Source organism: Mauremys mutica, chromosome 5 (assembly GCF_020497125.1).
Source record: "Mauremys mutica isolate MM-2020 ecotype Southern chromosome 5, ASM2049712v1, whole genome shotgun sequence".
NCBI lineage: Eukaryota > Metazoa > Chordata > Testudines > Geoemydidae > Mauremys > Mauremys mutica.
Genome location: NC_059076.1, coordinates 135,255,257 through 135,262,347, shown reverse-complemented (window position 1 = coordinate 135,262,347; position 7,091 = coordinate 135,255,257).

The window sequence follows — 7,091 nt, the reverse complement described above, 5'->3', positions numbered from 1 at the left end:
AGTTGACAAGAAGGGGTGAATACCAAGGGAGGGAAAATTACTTGTGTGGTGCTAACGAGGCCAATGCAATCAAGGTGGTCCATTTCCAACAGTTGACAAGAAGGTGTGAGTATCAGCAGAGGGAAAATTACTTTTTGATGGTGTCCAGTTTGCAAATTAATTCCAGTTCTGCAGTTTCTCATTGGAGTCTGTTTTTGAAGATTTTTGTTGAAGAACTGCCATTCTATGCAAAAGAATAAATGGACACAAATCAGACATCAAGAATTGTAACATTCAGAAACCAGCCAGAGAACACTTCAGTCTTCCTGGACACTCAATAACAGACTTTAAAATGGCAGTTCTTCAACAAAAATCTTCAAAAACAGACTCCAATGAGAAACTGCAGAACTGGAATTAATTTGCAAACTTGACACCATCAAATTAGGCCTGAATAAAGACTGGGAGTGGATGGGTCACTACAAAAAGTAATTTTCCCTCTGCTGATACTCACATCTTCTTGTCAACTGTTGGAAATGGACCACCTTGATTGCATTGGCCTCGTTAGCACCACACAAGTAATTTTCCCTCCCTTGGTATTCACCCCTTCTTGTCAACTATTGAGAATAGGCCACTTCTACCTTAATTGAATTGGCTCATTAGCACTGACCCCCCACTTGGTAAGGCAACTCCCATCTTTTCATGTGCTAGAGTATGTATTCCGCTTACTGTATTTTTCACCTCCTGCATCTGATGAAGTGGGTTTTAGCCCACAAAAGCTTATGCCCAAATAAATTAGTTAGTCTCTAAGGTGCGATAAGGACTCCTCATTGTTTTTGCTGATACAGACTAACACAGCTACTGCTCTGAAACCTGACATAATATTGTATTAGCATTTGCACCAACTTTTTCATACCTAGTTGTTTGTCTCTCGATTATGGGAGTGCTCAGAGTACTACTTCATGCCTGGGCCGTGTAGTGCTGGGAACTATGCCTAGGTCTGCTCCAAAGAGCTTATAAGGTGTATTTTTGTTAAAATAATATTTAATGTAGAAATGGGATGTCTAGGAGCTGGCTCCAGTTGAGGTTTCATTGTAGATGGATGCTGCAGCAAGTTGCATGCTGGGATGCTGCACCAGAAAGGCAGACCTCACCAAGCCATGTCACAGAAGAAGTGTTATGGAATCTGAGGGAAGGAGCATTCAGCCCTGTGCCTGTAGTCCACTACACTAGGCTGCAATTCCTCCCATGCACGGTGTTGCAACACCCTATTCCAGTGGTTCTCAACCTTGGGTCTGGGGGCCACGAGCAGGTTTAAGGGGTCCACCAAGCAGGGCCACCATTAGACTTGCTGAGGCCCAGGGCTGAAGCCCCACCATAAGGGGCTGAAGCCTGGGGCCTCAAGCCCCATCACCCAGGGCTGAAGTCAAATTCTGAGCAACTTCGCTTTGTGGGGACCTTCGTGGCGTGGGGCACTGGGTAGTTGCCCTGCTTGCTACCCCACTAATGCCAGCCCTGGCTTTTATATCCAGAAAAACAGTGGTTGTGGCACAGGTGGGCTGTGGAATTTTTATAGCAGGGGGTCAGAAAGAAAAAGGTTGAAAACCTCTGCCTGATTTCATCCCAAAACACATTGTGCTTCTAAATTGTGTGTCCAGCATGAGGCTCTGCATAGAGAGAGGCTGGTTCCAAGATGGTGTTCACAGCTAACTATGTACCTTGTGGGGCAGAGCCTCTTCCACTCCTTAATTGAACCTGTTCAACCTGTAAATAATCTAGCAGTAAAATGGAAGATCAGCTTGGTTCTCTGACAGATGAATGCAGTAAGAACTGTATAGCTCTTAAGATCACATCAGTTCCTGTGAGGTTGACAATGTCTAGTCAGAGCCAAAAGATGCAAACGATATAAGGGTGCAAAAAATACCCACAACAAAACCCACAACTTTGTAGTCATTGATGAATGGATGAAAAATTAAAATGCTTAAATGATTTTTCTCCTCCTCCCCCGTTCATACGTTCAGCGTAGGAATTTGCAGGCCAATAGTCCTCTTTGCTGCAAAAAAACAAAAACCCACAGACAGCCCCCCAAGTTATTAGCATTTTTGAAGAGTCTGTTCTGCATTTATATGGTGGAACTTTTCCTCCCATTTTGCAGTTTACCCTCCAAACTGAGGCTCTATTTTATGTGCAGCTAGCTTCCAGCTAAGAGAACTTACTACAAAGACAGTTTCCAGTCCAGAGCCTGCTTCTGGCTCTGAACCTGCATGGTGCTGAGCGGCCTCAACTCAGTGACTTCCATGAGAGTTGAAGGTACTATACTCAGCACCACACAAGATCAGACTTTGAGGCAGTTTCTGTGTTGGAAGCAGTCTATGGAGAAAGTTCCGTCCGCTGAAAACTAGCCTCAGTTAGGAGGGTGAACTCTGCAAAGTGGGAGAAAAAATCTGCTGTGTGAGCACATAATAGACTTTTAAAAAATACTAATAACTTGCACGTTGGTTTTAATTTTTTCCTCAACAAGCTAGCAAAGAGGGGAGCAATTCAGTACATAAAATCTATGTGCTTGGAGATGGAGGAGGTAACCTGTTCCCAAGCCTAGAATAGGAACTCCTGAGATCTCATCCCATCTGTGACAATGATTCCCCTTTGGCCATGGACAAGTCACTTAACTTCCCTGCCTCAGTTTCCCCATCTATATAATGGGGATATTTACTTGCCCACCTCATGGGGTGGAGGAGGATTAATTCCTGGGCCAAATTCTATGAATGGAGTTTGGGGAGGGAGTTTAAGTCACAGAATGTGGGGCCTAATGTCTGGAAGACAACAGTCCCAGTGTAAGCATTAAGCACATCTGGGCATGAAACAAACAGTTTTATGCCATGGTTATGAGTCTTGTTAGTTACAAGCCCTGCCCTAGCAGAGTTCATAAACCCTGTAAACATTATGAAAACATTGCCAGACTGGCTCGTTGTCACGAGAGTGGGCACTTGCCATTGAGGCCTGGCCTCCAGTCAGACTCCAATGTCTAGCCCCTGTCGGGCGTGGAGTGTCTTTTACCTCACTAGTCCAACAAGAACCCGTCTGTGGCCACCAATGGAACAGTCCTTCAGCCACTGTGCAGCTGGAGTTCTGGGTCACCTCTTCTCCGCTCAGGCCTCCTTGTCGCCCCTCGGTAGGGGGACCACCTGTCCTGAACTGGGCAGGACAGGCCCGAAATGTACATTTCAAGTCCCGGTCCCAGGACGGATGACTCTGGGACAACATTTGTCACGGATTCCCTGTGGCACTGCTCCATGCCTGCCTGAGGCTCAGGGGCTGCACCAGCCTCTTTCCAAGGGGGGCTGAGGTGGGCATTAGCCCCCACCACCACCACGAAGCCCCGCCCCCTGCTCCTCTTCCCACCCCCACCCCCAAGGTCCCACCCCTGGCCAGGCCAGAAGCCGGAGCCAAGCAGTAATAAGAGCTGCACAGGGAGCCCAGGCCACTGTGGGGAGCCTGGGACCCTTCACCTGCCCTGGGCAGCGCACCCTGGAGAGCAGGGACACAAGCAGGGGGCTGCTCTTGGGCACCCCAGCACCCCACCCAGAGCAGATGGAGGGTCCAGGGCTCCCCAGAATGGCCCAGGCTCCCTTGGCAGCTCTTACTGTGACCTGGCTCTGGCTTCCAGCCTAGCCAGGGGGCAGGGCCTCGGGAAAGAGGAAGAGCTGGGGCAGGGCTACAGATGGGGGTGGGGTCCTGCATGTGTTCCCATTTTTGCATTTTGAAAGGGTGGTCACCCTACCCCTCAGCCATCACCCTCTCTTCCAGACCCTTGTCCCACAGGGACTAACATTCCCTTGTCTGGATCCTTTTCCTTCAGGGCTCTGCTGCCCAGGGACATTTGCTCCCCTTGAGTCCAAGCCACTCTTTCTGGGGCATTCTCATTCCCTGCAGCACAACTACCGTCAGTCCCAGCTCCTCTTTCAGGGAGGGTCCACTGACCACAGTCCTCCCTTTCCCCTGCAGTTTCAGCTACCTTCAGTCCTAGCTTCCCTCTCTCACTGCTATTTCCCCCTTTTGAAGCCCAGCCCTTCCTCTTCCTAGCCTCATGTGCCTCCTTAACCAGGTGATAGTCATCAAATAGATAAAACCTTTCAACTGATCCTCATGGCCCAATTATTATTCAACTCTCCCTTATTAGCGCTGGCCCAGGCTACCTGCCTCCCCCATCTCCAGATGACAGGACAAGGTCCTTTAAAAGGGAGCCACATCACCCCGTGACAGGGAACGATGTGTGTGGATGTGTGGAAACATGCCCAGGTTAACATTACAACATTATGTTGTAGCCATAACCTTTTCATTTCCTGATTTGAGTGCTGAACATTGTAACCTTAGGGCTTGTCCACATGGGGACACTCAGAAAAGTGAATCTGAATTAACTAAATGTGAATTTAAAGCATTAAACTGCATTAAACTCCTGTGAAGACACTCTCATTCAGAATTCGTGACCTTAAGTCAGTTTAGCTTAATTCCCTTTGAAATTAATTTTCCTGAATATCCTTGTATAGCGAAGTTGGCAGCTTTACACAGACCTATTGGTTTGTATTTTAACTCTCTAAAGCCACATCTACAGTATAATATTATGACCTAAGTTATGTCAGCATACAGCTGCCATGGTAATTACATCGCTTGTGCGTGTCCACACTACACTCCTTGTGTCGGCACTGTTCGTCCTCACCAGGAGCACTTGCACTGATTGAACTGGCAGTGTGGGCATTGTGGGATGGCTTCTGAAAACCGGCAACAGTCAATGTAAGCAATGCAGTGTCTACACTGACACTGTGTCGACCTAACTACATCGACATTAACGCTACACCGCTTGTGGAGGTGGAGTTATTAAAATGATGTAGCAGGCGAGTTACGTTGGCGGGAGCAAAATTTTAGTATAGACACTTATAGAGTGAGGTTGACCTAAGCTGCCTTGCATCAACCTAACTCTGTAGTCTAGAGCAGGGCTAGGAACTGGCTTGTTGGTCCCTAGTACAGATGGGATGCAGCCGCATAGTCCCAGAATACTGGGTACTGGTAAGAGACATCATTAGTATGTTCCTACCAGTGCTGAGTGGGATATGATGTCTGGGATTGGAAATTCTGTAGTCCTTTGACTTGTTTATAATCCTGTGATGGTCTGTTCTCCCCTTACATGTGCATGTGACTCCCCATTGAGTCTAATGGCAGTTACACATGCACTACATGGCAGGGAGGACAGACCTTGCTGGATCCTGCAATGCTTTGGTAGGAGAAAATGGAGAAGAAGGTATTAGGGAGCCTCTTTGTATGGTTTAAACAGCAGGGCAGGTTCTCTGCAGAGCACACCAGAGAGTGTTAAGCCAGGGGGACTGACTCCCGTTCTGAGAGGTGCACTATGTGCCCAAGAGGGCTTGGGGTGCCATTTAAGGGTCTGGCCCCTCAGCGTGCATGCTCTAGCATGCCATTCATGCAAGCTAACACAGGGCAAATGCTGTTCCTTTTTAAGGAAACAAAGTGCATCACCCCCACCGCCACCCTCCCGTGCACATATTCACCGCTTCCCTCTTGCACCGTAATCCTTCCCGGCTCAGCAGGATTCCAAAGTTGACGATGCACCACCAATGTCCCACTTCCCTTAACCAGTCAGGGATGCATTTGGCTCTTCAGCAACACCATTGGGATGATACCACAAAGAGACTTCAACAATGAGAGCTATGGGGGAGTGGCTACCATTACATCATTCCCGGTGGGTGTCTACACTGCAGTAAAACACCCGCAGTTTGCCTGTGGCAGCTGACTCGGGCTGCGGCGCTATAAACCTGCAGAGTAGATGTTTGGGCCTGGGCTCCAGCCCAGGCCCTGAGGGTATGTCTATACTGTAGTTAGACACCCACGGTTGGCCCGGGGCTGCTGACTCGGGCTCATGGGGCTCGGACTATGGGGCTGTTTATTTGCAGTGGAGACGTTCAGACTCAGGCTAGAGCCCAGGCTCTAGGACGCTGTGAGGTGGGAGGGTCCCAGAGATCAGGCTGCAGCAGACACTGCAATTAAACAGCCCCTTAGCCTGAGCCCCGCAAGCCCAAGTCAGCTGGCACAGACCAGCCACAGGTGTCTAATTGCAGTGTAGACATACCCTGTGACCCCTCTGAGGGGGGAGTGTCCCAGAGCCCGGGCTCCAGCCTGAGCCCAAATATCTTCTCTGCAGTTTTGTAGCCCCACAGCCTGAGCTCCGTGAGCCCGAGTCAGCTAGCCACAGGTATTTTCTTGCAGTGCAGACATACCCAATGTGTCAATGCTGGGAATAATCAGACATGAGGTTCCTTTTATATTCTGTGCCTTTAGGAGGCATCTGGCAATAACAAGCTCTGCTAACCAGTTAATGTTCATCAAATGACGGACGTTGACTTTCACATGTATGGGTGTGGTCAGAAAAATGACTGCAAAAAATTACTTGCCATATGGGCCAGATTTTCAAAGACATTGGGTGCTTAAAGATGCAGACGAATGCCTCAGGGGATTTTCCAAATCACCCTTCTCCATCTTTAGGCACCTAATTACCTTTGAAAATCTGGCCCAAGAGCTTAGTCACCATGCTGCTCATTTTGTCCCTAGTGTTTTTGGACTCATGACTGCTTTACTTAGTCATAGAGGCTTTTTGGTCTGTAATTTTGTTGTTTAATCTTGTTAACACTGCAGCTGATACAGCTTGGTGGGAGGGTGAGCTGGAGTCTATTCTGACTCATGCATCAACAGAATTGCCAGTCTACAAATCGCAGATGGAATTTAGTTAATTCTGCAGATGATACTCAAGCCAGAAAAAGCCCAGCTTGACTTTTAGATCCCAGGCTGAGTTTGTAGGTCTGGCAGTTAGGAAACCTTCTCTTTACACAGAAACAGCCCGGAAACCCAATAGATACACAGAAACAGCATGCTTTGCAGTCAAGTGATTGAGACAATAAAAATGGAACCGCACAATGCTTTTTAAAAAAAATCCATATAGTCACTTTTCAGAGTAGAACCAGGCTTATTAATTCTTTGCACTTCTGTAGCGCCTCTTCGAAGGTCTCAGTGCACTTTCCAAATATGAATGCATTCAGCCTCACATC